Below are 14,855 nucleotides of genomic sequence, written 5' to 3'. Positions count from 1 at the left end.
TCACATAAGCAATAAGGGGTCTGCATGCATATCCACAAAGGTTGTTGTACACCTATAATGAATTGCCATCATTGACAGACTTTGCTGCATTTTAACTGGTCTGAAATATACCTCAGGCATAAACCCTCACTCACACTATTCAATAGAAACCGTAATGAGTGTACGTGACACAGATGACCTAGGCCAGGGATCACTGCAGTGGCTGTGATTGTCACATGCATACAGATGTGACCTAAGGTCTGGAAAGCAGCAGCACACTCTGGCAAAGATAACAGATGTATTCATGGAGAAAGCAGGGTTCCCACCTCTGAAATAATTGAGGTCACATGTACTTATATTAATTTGCCACACAGCTACCTGACGTGCAATGCACATACTGTTGTCATTGTGATATGTCATACAGTAGTAAAAGCAAAACCCACAACACACTCACCAATTGTGTCACACACATAGAGCACACACACACACACACACTCACCAAGTACAGGATTCAAACCCCTACCTAACTACTTTATGATACTAGAGCAGTACGCATTTACACATTACTGGGAGTTCTCCTTTCCACAGGTATATTCGTAGGGTGGTGACATCATCAGACTTGACAAAGATGGGTATACCACATTTAAGGTGTTGTAGTTGTCTCCAAAAAGGTTGCTCCTCTACAAGGAGATGCACACACACACACTCTCATACAGTTATCAAGTACAGGATTCAAACCCCTCCCTAATTATTTAATGATACTAGAGCAGTACACATTTACACAACACACTATACACGTTACTGGGAGTTCTCCTTTCCACAGGTATATTTGTAGGATGGTGACATCATCAGACTTGACAAAGATGGTTATACCACATTTAAGGTGTTGTAATTGTCTCCAAAAAGGTTGCTCCTCCACAAGGAGATACACACAGTTGTCAAGTGCAGGATTCAAACCCATACCTAACTACTTAATGATACTAGAGCAGGACACATTTACATGAAGCGCTATACACATTACTGGGAGTCCTCTTTTAAACAGGTATATTTGTAGGATGGTGACATCATCAGACTTGGCAAAGTGGGTTACATTAGGTGACATTAGGTGGGCTACATAGAAGGAATTTGTAGACACTTTGGCAATGTGATCATCAAAGGATAGTTAACTGTCTACTTGTGTCCCCAGGGCCATAATTACATTCTCCGTACATACTGGATTCCCACCTATGTGGTAATTTGTGTGCACTTTGTTTTATCCAAAGGGGATGACTATGCATTCTTTGGCATTCTGCTTGAGGGCATTGTTTTGACACCAGGTATCTGTCTGTGTATAACCCTTCTGTAGGATGTCTATGTCAGTCATGGAGTCAATTATGGACCACAGTTATAAGTCATCTGAAAACTAGTTCAGCCATACTCCTCCCATGCTTGCCTGTACCTCTGAGCAGTATCTACTGAACAGGTGGGGTCCCAGGACCAGTACCTGTGAGATGCCATTTGTGACTGGTTTAGAGTCAGACATGGCACCCGCAACTCTGAACATGTGTGTTTGATCTGTGAGCCAGTTGGCCACCCATCCTGTGACATAGCTGGTAACATTCAAGCTGGTAAGCTTGTCCATGATGCTAGAGTGGGGAATGGTGTCGAAAGGCCTTAGTGAGGTCCAGGTGGGCTGTGTGGACTACATTCACCTACATCTATGTCCTTGGTAACTGTTTCAAATAAGTCAACTAGGTTTATGAGACAGGATCTACCTTTAACAAAGCCAAGTTGGGTAAAGTCCAGTGTCTGGAGGTCCCCATTGTCTCTGTTTATGGGTTTCATGATAATTTGCTCCATAGCTTTGCAGACCAGGCTGAGTAGGCCTATAAGGGCAATTTTTTTTTGGTTCTGTTGTGGCACCCCCTTTGTGGAGCTGGATGACTATTGCTGTATGCTATTCCTTGGGTACATAGCCTGTGGTGAGGTTGAGTCTGGACAGTGAATGTAGGTGAGGGTGTAGTTCCTTATGGGGCTGGTGTAAGTCACAGCCTGGGACACCATCCAGTCCCATTGATGCTGTGTTCTTAGGTTTGGAGAGGGCTGTTTCTACCTGCATGTCCATGAAGTCTGGTGCTCTGCATTTTTCTGGGATGGACACAGGCACTTTTGGGGGTGATGTGGAGGGGAGTTTGCACTGAACTTGCCCCCCAGGATGTGGGCAATGTAAGTTGGTTCAGCGTATCTTTTTTCCATTTTGCAGTATCTGACAACATTTTTGAGAGTTCCACCTAAATGTTTGGTATAGCTAATGAAGGCTTTGTGGCTGTTATTCTTACATTCCTTGGCAATTTGTCTTTAGAAACTGGCCTTGGATTATTTTATGTGCGATCATTGTTTCTTCCTAATAATGATCAGTGATGCCTTTCCTTATGTGAAGTTTGCTCTATCATGTGTTTGTTCCCTCCTTCTGTTGTATAGCTCATTTATGTGCGACAACCACCAGATTGGTTTCCTATATTTGGAGGAGTGCATCATGGTTTCATTTGGCATGTCTCAATACATGCATCCCTGTAGATGCTCATAGAATGTAATTGTAAATGATTCTGCAGATTTTATAGCATTATCCTATAGCAAGGGTGCTTTAGAACTTTCCACTTTGGTCTTGCGAAGTGTGCTGTTTGCTTTAGAAACTTTCTTTACAGTGGTTTCCTTGACTGTGGGGGGGGGGTGATGTGGATGTCCAGTGTGATTACTTTATGATCTGATATTACCAGCAAGGGGTTTATCTCTGTTGTGGAATACTGGTACCCCATGTTGGTGATGATCAGGTCCAGTATGTTGTCACCTCTAGTGGGTGTGGTAACCAGCTGTTCCAGAGCATTATAGTTTTTAAACTCTGGGAAGCAATGGGCAAAGGACGTTGTAATTCTCCCAGTCAGTGATTTGGTAGTTGTACTCTCCTCATATAATGGTGTTTGGTAGGACATTTGTAGTTTCCACTGTTCTCAGGAATACTCAGTGAGGTTCCTGAGACAACATAGGTGATCTGTAGCAGGCTACAATCTGATAAGCAGCTTTGCACAATGTTAGTTGCACTTGCATGGTCTCCAAGTCCTCATGCTGTGCCACTAACCTGAAGGTGTGGGTATCCATAGGGTAAATGGATACACCACTTCCTTTTGTATTTCACTCTGGGTTTTGGGGCCGAAGATCTGAGGGGTTGTGAGTGTTTTATGTGGAGCATGTCCAACAGCTCTATGTTTGACTTAGCTTCGCATGTTAGGCAGAGATCATCTCTGAGTAGGCGATATGCAAGAGAGTACAGCTGGAGCATTTTGAGACTGTCTGTGTATGGCATGTATTTCAGGCCACTAATGCTATTTGTGAGGTATGTCTGCAGCCTTTCCAGTTGTTGTTGATGTCTTGTGAGGTACATAGCAAAAGGGGCATTGTACTCTGTTATGGATCTAGTGAGTGATGAGTAGAGGGGAACAATGTCCTCTTCTATCCTGCATGAGACACCTTTTGTGATGAGGTGTGCCACGTAGAAGGATTTCCAGACTACTGCGGGGATGTGATTATCACAGTTGTATCCACTGACCACCTGTGACCCAAGGTCTCTAATTACACTTTCAGTGTTAAGTATACTACCGCTTATGTTGTAGTTCATGGCTACAGAGTTTTTACCAAAGGGGATGACAATGCACTTTTTAGCATTGAGCTTTGACACCAGGCATCTGTCTCAGTGAGGCCCTTTTGTAGGATGTCCACATCTTCAGTAGTTTTGATCATGGCTCCTAGTTTACAGTCATCTGGAAACTTCATTAGCCACAGACCTTCCATGTTAAAGTTTACTTCAGGGAAGTAGATTCCAGACAGGACAGGAGCTAGGACTGAACCCTGTGGTACTGCACTTGTCTCTGGTCTAATGTCACACTTGGAGTCTGCTACTTTCACAGGGTGTGTTCTGTCAGTTAGCCAGTTGGCATCTCATTTTGTGACATAGCGATTTATACCTAGTTTGGTGGGTTTATCTATAATTCCAGAGTGGGGGATGGTGTTGAAAGCCGTGGCAAGATATGCATAGGCTGTGTGAACCACCTTACCCTTGTCTACGGTTCTGGTGACTGCTTCAATGATGTCTATCAGGTTTAGGAGACATGATCTGCCTTTTACAAGCACAACATGGTTGTGGTCCAGTGTTTGGAGATTACCAATGTCTTTTTTTATAACATATATGCTGATACATTCCATGGCCTTGCAGAGCAGGCTCATTGGGCTAATGGGCCGCTAGATCCTGGGGACCATGGTGTCTCCCCCGTTGTGTAGTGGGATAACCATCACTGTGCGCCATTCAGCAGGCACAAAGCCTGAGGTGAGGCTATGACTGAACATGGTATGTAGGTGTGGTGCCTGTTCGTTCTGTTGTTTGTGTAGACCACAACCAGGGATGTTATCTAGTCCCATGGATGCTGTGTTACTGGCTTTGGAGAGTGTTTTTTACCTGTGCAGCCATGATGACAGCAACTTTGCAGTCTTCCGCTATGGAGATGTGCTCATTCATGGGTGAGGGGGTGGTAAAGTTAGCAATGATCCTATCTGCATGAATGTTGGCAATATCAGCTGGGTCTGTATACTTAGTGCCATTGTGCTGTAACTCAGAGCAGATCTGAGTGTTGCCATTGAGATTCTTGACATAGCTATAGAATTCTTTGTGGTTGTCTTTAGAATCAGTGTCGATTCTGTTTTCATAACTAGCTTTGCAGGATTTTATCATGGATCACAGCTTCTTACTGATGTGAACCAAGGAGCTCCTCCCCTCATGGGATTTTGCCCTGTTTTGCAACAGTATTTTCCTTCTGTTGTGCAGTTTGTTTATGGCAGGGGAACACCGATTGCCTTCCTTTTCTTGGAGGTTAGTGTCTTGGTTCTGTTTGGGATAGCACGATGCATGCAGTCATGTAAGTGCTTATGAAGTGCAATTGAGAAGGATTAAGAAGTCATAACTGCATTGTCCATCTGAATGTATTTCTTGCAGTTCAGCACTTCTGTCTTAAGAAGCATGACATTGGCTTTGGAGAAATTATTTAACATGGTTTCCTTAATGGGGGTGTGGGTCCAGAATGTGGATATGTAGGGTAATTGTGCAATGGTCAGATGGGACCAATGAGGCGCTGACATCAGGTGTGGAACACCAGTCATGCAGGACAAACTAAACCCCATAACTAACACAAATAACCACAAAGTGAGCTAAATGCTACCCATTGCCAAAAGTCTCAGTCTCCAGATGCACACACTCGAGACACTTCTCATTATGGAGAATATTGATATCTGTGCAGTATCGGTAACCTAGTTCAAGGCTCCAGACAGCACACCAGCACTACCAGGATACTACTCATTCCATACTTTCCAGCATCAGAACCTGAATCATAGCACATAGGGTGAGGATGTATCCATATTCATCAAGGATACCTACACCTCTCTCTACATGCTCTCTACAGGATGTGTACCCATAGGATGTTGCACAGCAATGTTCTTCACACTCCACAGGGGTGGGGCCATGAAAACCCCTTGGCATTCATGCTCTATAAGCCTGACAATTGTGCTCTGCAAGGCAATGGAGCCAATCATAATGGAAGTCAACAATACAGAGATTGGGAAACTTCACACAGTTGGGCACACACAGTTTGGCTTGGTCAAATGCAGAACACGCCTCCTGAACTGGAAGGATTTCTTTGACAGTTACCCAGGCTATGGATGATTGAAATGAGATCCACACAGCCTACCTAAGCCTCACTAAGGCCTTTGACACCATTCCCCAGTCAGGTATCATAGATGAACTCACCAACCTGGCCATGAATCCATACATCACAGGATGGATTGCAAACTGCCTCACAGATAGGTCACACACATTATGAGTTGCTGACTACATGTCAGACTCTTCACCGGTAATGACTGGTGTCCCCCAGGGTTCAGTCCTGGGGTCCCTCCTGTTTGGTATAGACTTTTCAAATGTACATGCCAACACAGGAGAGTTGTGGTTGACTAAGTTTCCTGGGAATTGTGAAGTGTTTGCCATAATAGATTCCCTGGAAGACAGACATATTCTCCAGAAGGGACTCTATGAGACAGATGTGTGGTGTCAGAATCATGGCCTGAAGCTCACTGTGGTGGAATGCATAGTGATCCTCTTTGTTTAAAACAAAACACACACAAACTACCACATGGGTTTTATTCCTTAAAAATTACAAGGTGATAAGGGATCTGGGGACACAAGTAGATAGTCATCTTTCCTTTGACAACCATGTTGCCAAAGTGATTGGGAGAGCATATGTGGCCCACCTAATCAACAAAGGGTTTGCATCAGGATCCAGAGAGGTAGTGTTGGCACTCTACTCTTACATCATCAGACCCATCATTGAGTACAGTGCACCATTTTGGATGTACTCGACTTAGCATATCCAGCAGCTGTAGAGAACACATAGGTATCTCACCAAGAGGATTACTGGCCTCAAACAGTTGTGTTATGCAATACAACTGGTAAAACTACATCTGTTCTTCCTTGCGTACCGCCTACTCAGAGGCACACTCTGCCTAACATACAGAGCCATGTCCAACACATGACTGTTGAACATGCTCCATCTACACATAACAACATTGAGTCACCCTACACATTCCAGGGATATGACTCTCATCAGGACAATGATTACAACATGCTGGTGGGATACAGTACCATCCCAGACACTTGCCTTATTGTGGAACAGAGTCCCAATATATATCAGACAGAAGCCCTCGCTGACACTCTTCAATTGGAACCTTGATGAGTGGATGGGAAACAGACAGTTCATGCCAGGCATCACATCAGCAGCCCCACTAGAAAGGGGCTTAGGGTGCTAACTATTAGAACTAGGCCTTGGGAGACTACCCAATGGTGTGGTGAAAACTGCACAACTTGAGTAGGCTGATATATGCCTTTGTGGACATAGTCTACTACATACCTATGGACCTATGTGACAGATATATGTCTACAGATAGTAGATGTGTACTTCACTGTACAGTCATGTTGTACAGCAGGCACATGGACCACATACACTGTAATGCTTACAGATACTGGTGGCTGTTATGTACAGTGGGAGAGATGTGCACCTCATGTCTTTCGTGCCATTGGGATGTGTGCTGGGTGGGACAGTCCTGGATGGCTCCCTGTCATGGTCACCCTCTTACACACATCTGTGCCCATCCATCTTTGGCTTATTATACTGTGTTCCCCCTACATATATATATATATATATATATATATATATATATATATATATATATATATAGGTACATAGGTAGGTGATAGGCTATCTGCCTGAAGGCATATATTAGTATGTCCAGAGTGTGCAGCTATCACCACTCATGGAGTTAGTTCACTAGGCCTCTGTGTAGTAGAGCTGATGAAGTGATCCATGGTGTGACAGTTCAGTTTCACATACACTCATCAAGACTCCTCTGGAAGAGTGTCACAGAGGGTCTTGGCTTAATGTTGGTTGGGAGCCTGTTCCAAAGCAAGGGAAGTCTGTGAGTTAGTCATGTATCCCTCCAACATGTTCTATTTAATGTTGTGATGATGATATCCCTAGAGCATGTGGTACAGTGAGCTTGGGTTTACGTCAGATAGCGCATGTACATCAGTTCTGCATTGGACATGGACCTGTCTGTTGGGCAGAGATCTCCTGAGTAGACAGTATGCAACAGAGTACAGATTGAGTTAAATTCAGTCTGGTTGCATGGAGCAACTGTTTGAGGCCAGTAATCCTCTTGTTGAGGTACTTCAGTGGTCTTTCCAGCTGCTGAATGTGCCTAGTGAGATTCATCGCAAGTGTGTTGTGGTACTCTCTGATGGGTCTGATGACTGATGAGTAGAGGGAACCTTTTTTGACCTACATGCAAAGTCCTTGGCAGTTTGTGGGAACACATAGCATGATTTTCTAACCACTTTGTGGATATATTTCTGGAAGTAGAGATGACTATCCACATGTGTCCATAGATCCCTTATTATCACCTCCATATTTAGGGTTTTGGCACCTATGTGGTATTTGTATGACTGTAGTTCGAGGGCATAATTTTTACACTACATATGTCTGACTGGGACCCTTTTTAAGGATGTCTCTGTTGTCCCCCACATCGATTATGACAACTTTTTTGCAGTCATCCACAAACTTTGCTAAACATAGCCCTCATGTGTTTGACTGTATTTCTGAACAGTATACACCAGACAGGAGGGGTCCCAGGACTGAGCCATGGGGGACAGCAGTTGTTACCAGCTTGGACAGGAGACCACAATTCTTGCCTTGTGGGATCTATCTGTGTCCCAGTTGGCAATCCATCAAATGACATACATATTTATGCACCGGTTGTTGATTTTGTGGATATGACATGTGGCTGGGATGTTGGAAGAGGGCTTTCTAAGGTCTATGTGGGACATGTGTAGCTCATTTCATTGATGTATGTCCTGGGTGACTGCTTTAAAAACAGTCTAGCAGGTTTGGGAACAATGATCTGCCCCTGGCCAAAGCTAAATTGGTAGGGTTGGGTGTTTGTAGGCTCACAATAGCTCTGTTTATGAGTTCCATCATGATGGACTCCATGGCCTTGCAGATCAGGCTTAATAGGCTTATAAGACAATAGTTCATATGGTCTGTTGTGCAACAACACTTGTGGAGTGTGCCAAATGTTGCTGTAATGCATTCAACAGTTTCACATCCTGTACAGAGGGTGAGTCTCAACGGACTGTTCAGGTGCATGTTTGTTTTGGAGTTCACATATGACACAGCTAGGGAATCCATGTCATCCCATAGACGCCATGTTTTTAGGTTTGGAAAGTGCTGTTTAACAATTGTATATGTGATTTCTGGGTTTTCAGTCTCCAGGTATGATAATGGGCCCTTTTGTCAGTGAGATGGGAGTAAATATGTATGAACCTGTCTGACAAGATGTTGGCGGTGTCAGTCATGTACATGTATTAATTTACAATTTGCAATGACTCAGAACATATATGTGCTTACATTGATATTTATGACACTGAAAAATAAAGCTTCATGGTTCTCTATGGACTCTTTGACAATATTTTTGCCAGAACATGGATTGGATAATGTTAGGAGTGCTCATTGTTTATTGATGATACTGATCGGAGATTTATTGGTCTTCTTTGAATTTTCACTTTCTCTGAACAAGTTCAGTACTTGTAGTACATAGTTTGATTATAACAGGAGTCCAATGTATTGTATGGGTCTGTTTTCATATCACTGTGTGCGCAAGGCAGGACTGGTGAATAGTGACATGTTTCTGGGGTGAGAACTGCAACTGCCAGATATGTGTGTCCCACTGCTGTACTCAGACATGGCCTAAGTGTGTGAGCATGCCCAGTATGACCTTTCAGTATGTTGTTGACTAAAATTTGCATTGTTTATTGAAGTGTGTGAGCATGCCCAGTATGACCTTTCAGTATGTTGCTGACTGGGATTTGCTAAAAAGTATGTGAGCATGCCCAGTATGGACATATATACTATATGTGTGTGAAAAATCAAGTTATTTTTTACTTCAGGGATCACCTTTGTGTTGTACATCAACAGGAAGCATGCTGTGCCTGTAGGGCGTCCATGAGTCGCTTTGCATACACTTAACATTTCTACATACAGGGGGGACAGCTATTATTTGCACATTTCTATCCAGGGGGCACACCTGATTGCTACTGTGGGTGTACATTGGATGAGGGGTTCACCTGACACGTATACACATTTGCTAGGCCTGCACTGCTATGTCAGGTACTCCATTTCAGTGTGTACTGTTGCCTGTCATACTGGCTTGAGGCATACTACTGTACTACAGAACTTAGCTTCCAATTCCACGTTTATTAGTTTGTGACTTCATAGCCTACACAACCCACATCACACTGCCTGGCCTGCTGTTATCTGTCTGCATAGGCCTGGGGGGAAGTTCAGAGGGCACGATGCAGCATTTGTTTGTGTTTGTGTTAGTCTACAATTGCCCTGCTGTGTCTGTGCCAGTGAAATGCTGTCATGGCTTAGTGGTTCAGTACTGTGTCTGTAGTTTGAGCCCTGTCACTGCTTTTTATTTTCCTGCTGGGCAGACCTGACTGGTTAAGGAACAGTAAAGCAGGTGTGAGCGTGTTTAACCGCTTTTGCCTGACTTTGCCCAACGTTGCCCAACGTTGCCCAACGCTGCCCAATGTTGGCTAGTTTGCGTGGCACGTAGCTACGCGCAATTGTGCTTAAATATGCTAAATACTGGTAAAATGTGCTTAACACTGCTTTATATTGCTTAATATAGGGCAATCATGCCTCAGGTGGTGCTGCAGGGCTGCCTATGTTGGATGCACATAATACACTCCCTATACATGTTTGAAACAGGTAGTGTCAAGTTAGGCATCCCTTTTATTGTATGTGCGAATCAGATAGAGGTGTCATTTCCAGGGTTACTACTGAGTCAGTGTATGTGCTAAGCGTTGCCTCTTTGCCAAGGCCAGGGCATACTGGACACACCTCCTTCTGCCTACTGTGGCAGGCTCAGGTTGTTCCTCCTCCGAGTCATGCTGTGCCTGTGCAAGCCTTGGCAATGGTGGGGGGCTGTTTGGCCCTGCCCCATGCTGTTCCTGCTGCAGTTGTTTTCGCAGGATCATATTGTGTAGCATGGCACATACCATGACAATTTGGGTACATGTAGTTGGTGAGTACTGCAAGGCTCCACCGGATGTGTCCAGGCACCAGAACCATGACTTGAGCATCCCAAACACACGCTCAGTTATGTTTCTTGTTTGTGCGTGTGCCTCATTATGGAGTTCTTGTTCAGGTGTGTGTGCATTTCTGATGGGTGTCATCAGCCACGGCTCCAGTGCGTATCCAGCATCCCCCACTAGGTGACCATCAGCGATGTCCCCATTGGCAAATCTCTGGTACAGCTGTGTCAGATCCCAGATGTGGGAATTGTGATAGCTTCCAGGGCAGCCAGCACACACATTCATTATTATGCCCTGGGCATCGCACATGACCTGGCAGTTGATGGAGGGGAAGCCCTTGTGGTTGATGTAGACACTACACCGCTCACTGAGTGGTGCTTTGATGTGTATGTGCGTGTAGTCTATTGCACCCATCACCTCAGGGTATTCCGCTATTTGGTGGAAGAGACGCATATTGCTGGCCAGTGTCTCACTGGAATTGGGGAAATATACATGCTCACCGACATGTGCTGACATGGCATCCAGGAACTGGTGCAGTACCCTGGATGCTGATGCCTGTGAAACACCCATCATATCACCAGTTGGTCTCTGGAAGGTACTTGTAGCTAGTATTCATAGGCCAACACATACCTTTGTATCCACTGGGATGAGATCCCTTCTGTTGGTTCTGTGTGTGAGGCATGACCGGCACAGCTCAACAATTTGCTGCAGTAGGTCTCTGTCCATTCTATAGCACTCCACTATCTCCAGCTCATGTAGCCCCTGGTAGGTTACCCTGGGTCTGTACATTCTTCTCCGTCTCCTCACTGTGGGTTGCTCAACAGCATTCACAACATCACCACCCTCAGCACCTTGCACATGTTGGTTTATAATAGCAATGGCAGCCCCCTAACATTTTGTCAGCCTTAAGCTTTTTGAGTTTTCACTTTTTCTAAACTGCAGTGTTGCAGAGTTCTTGTGAGAAAACAGGTTAGACTGCTGTTTGCAGAGTTTAAATTGCTGGGCTGGGCTAGTCGACTGCCTGTGTAATTGGCTAATTGTGATATATTTCACCTGGCAGCTCTGCTAGTTCTCCTTGGTTAACTTCCTACTACTTCTTTTCCTTCCTTTTCCCTTTCTGTTTCCACAAGGGGCAGCGGCATGCAAACAAGCGCATATGCGCGCACACTAGCACACACTCGCATACATGCGAGCACATGCGTGTACACGCTGTGTGCCCGTTTGCAGGAAATTTCTGATATATCCATGGCGTACGCCTTTGGTTTCTTGTTTTCAGCTACTACCACTGTAAACATGCCTCTTGCAATCCTGAGCAACTCAGGGCAAACACATGCCACTGTGCTCCAATCACCTTACAGTCTTTCAGACATACCCCCTCATGATGTCACCTATCTTCTACTCGACTATTACCCTACTCCTACACTTACACTCTAGGGACATGGCTCACATGCCAGGGAAAGTTGGGATTCACTATCCTTATCCTCATTTGCATAGGATTGCCTACTAATGCTTGGTTCCATCTCTCACACTGAGCTTCCCCCCCTTAGCAACCACTACTCAGTGGCCATATTGTTTGCAGCCTGCCATTCACCTGCATGGCAGGACAAGCTTTTTAGTGTAAAAGCATATTTGTGGATGTTTTTCCCTTTTTTCATTTAATTTAAAGCACAACATGTTTGCATGACGCTGCGCTACGGTTAAACATCGGCGATCGGGGAAAAAAATTACATTGGATTTTGCAGATTTACAACATTTCCAAATGCCAATGGCCTTATATTTGGCCATTGGCATGCTTCCTTAACTAGATGCATCCTTTATTTGGAGCTGTCATAGCTCTGTTTAGCTATTTGCAGAACGGTACTCCGTTACCAACGGAGTATAATTCTGCAGATAACACTACTCTTACATGGACAGGTTAGTGGTTCCTGGATCGCAAATTTACCTCATTTGCATAGCTGTCAGCAACAAATGAGGTAATTTGCATACCATAACACTGTCCGTGCAAGAGTAGCTTTAGAAACTCTCATGCACACCCCTACTGGCTATTGTTGAATCACTCGGCAGACAAATAGCCTGTCTGCCATCTTACACTGTTCTTACACTCCGTGCAAGCCTTCGTAAATCTGGCCCACTGACTTACAAATAGATGTTCCTTCTGAAAATGAGACTCAAGGTGAAAAAATGAAGGTCTGGAGTATAACGAAGCAGATGGAGAATGATCTTTACCAACTGAAGAGACTCCAGTGTCAGAGGCTTCATTTTAAAGCATGTATATCACTGAAGGTAATACCAACAGGGTTACGGGTATTTAATATGCCCACCTATGGTGACTCTTATGCTGAGCTGCTTGCAAAATGGCAACAGATTAACTTAGAGATCAGTTTCAGATATATACAGCTTCTGATAGACCTTTTTACACCCACTGAGCATTTCTTGGTTAATAAAATACAATTAGCACAGACTGAGTTATACAGAGGCTGGTGATGTTTTTTGCTGATGTACATTGCAGTGAACTCATTGATCAAGTATCTGCCTATGAACAGTGCTTGCTTACAACTAAAAAGAAAAAAACTTCAGTGTGACATCCATGATTTCATTAACAATTGGGTTTTTACTTGGCCCAGAGAATCAGTTGTGATGCATAACACACCCAGGGTGAATGAATTGAATGAGAATCTTGTTACTACAACTACACATACAATGGAACATCAGAAGGAAATCTTGCCTTCTATTCAGCATGCTCAAACACATTCGGTGTATAGTACGCCACTTGCGGATGAGACCCTTGCCATTCCGGTACAGCAACCTGTAGATAGAGCTCGAGAACTGGAATCTGTTGTTAGAAGTAAAGCGGGTTCTGTGGTAAATGAACACATTTTTTCTGGTCTACCTCTCCCTTTCAAGAGGCACAGGGCGAAGTCAGTCGAGAGTTTTTCAAAGGGAAATGGGGTAAAAAGGAAGCAACATTTTCAGGGCAGCAATTATACTCTGAAAAGGATGTGGAACATGAACAATGCAACTTAGTATGGAACATTTCGGATCAAATACTTATGGACCGTGAATTTAAGGTACTGAACAGAGGTTTGTCATTCATTCCTGCCCAAATGGCTTATTTACCTAAAACTTTATTAGACTTTAGACTGTTTATACGTAATTTGTCTTTCAAAGTTATTTTTAAAGATCAAGAATTTAGCGATGCTACTTGCCTTTTTAAAAAGCCTAGTGCTTTTATACCTGTAACCAATCCTGCTTTTGAAATTTTTCTCAAATTGTGTGAAGAAGATGTTTATAATTATTTTTTTGGTAACAGAAAATGTAATAAGTTTGTGAACCTATCTATTGATGAAAAATTGGCTCTTAGTAATTTACATAATGACAATACTATAGTTATTTGCCCAGCCGATAAAGGGGGATGAATAGTTATCATGAAAAGGGCATACTATTTTGATACTATCAGGGATATGTTGAGTTATTCTAACACCTATAATAAAATTGATGTGGTTGCAATAGAAGCAATGAAATCAAGAGTGCAGAGAGCACTTATGGAAACACGGCAGATGGGTATAATTTCCAAGGAAATGTTTCCGTATTTTATTATTGAACAACCACTGGTTCCATATTTACATGGGTTACCTAAAGAACATAAGGACCCACAAACCCCTAAATTTAGGCCTATTGTTTCGGGCACTGGCTGGTTAACAGAATCTTTTTCCATCTATATTGAAAAACAATTGAGACCTATATTGGACAAATATGACGTAGTATTAAAAGACAGTAAACAATTTCTTGAACAGCTTTATATGTATTTGAATTCTATAGAGTTTTGTGATTTTGATTTTTTTGTTACCATGGATGTTGTATCTCTGTTCACCATGATTCCCAATTCAGTAGGAATAGAAATGATGAAAGCATTTGTTTTAAGAAACAGTGAATATAGTGTACAACAATTTGAACTTATATGTTTTTTTGCTGGAAATGACTCAAGAACACAATGTGTTTATTTTTGAGCACCATTATTATTTGCAATTGGCTGGCATAGCTATGGGCACTCATTGTGCCAATAGCTATGCCAACCTTCTAATGGCAGAGTGGGAATCTCAATATATTAAAGGCCTAATAGGGAAGAATATAGTATTCTTTCGTTGTTGTGTAG

The sequence above is a fragment of the Protopterus annectens genome, chromosome 7.part1, assembly GCF_019279795.1.
Source record: "Protopterus annectens isolate FY-2018-M chromosome 7.part1, PAN1.0, whole genome shotgun sequence".
NCBI classification, from domain to species: Eukaryota; Metazoa; Chordata; order Ceratodontiformes; family Protopteridae; genus Protopterus; species Protopterus annectens.
This window is presented reverse-complemented; position numbering follows the sequence as displayed.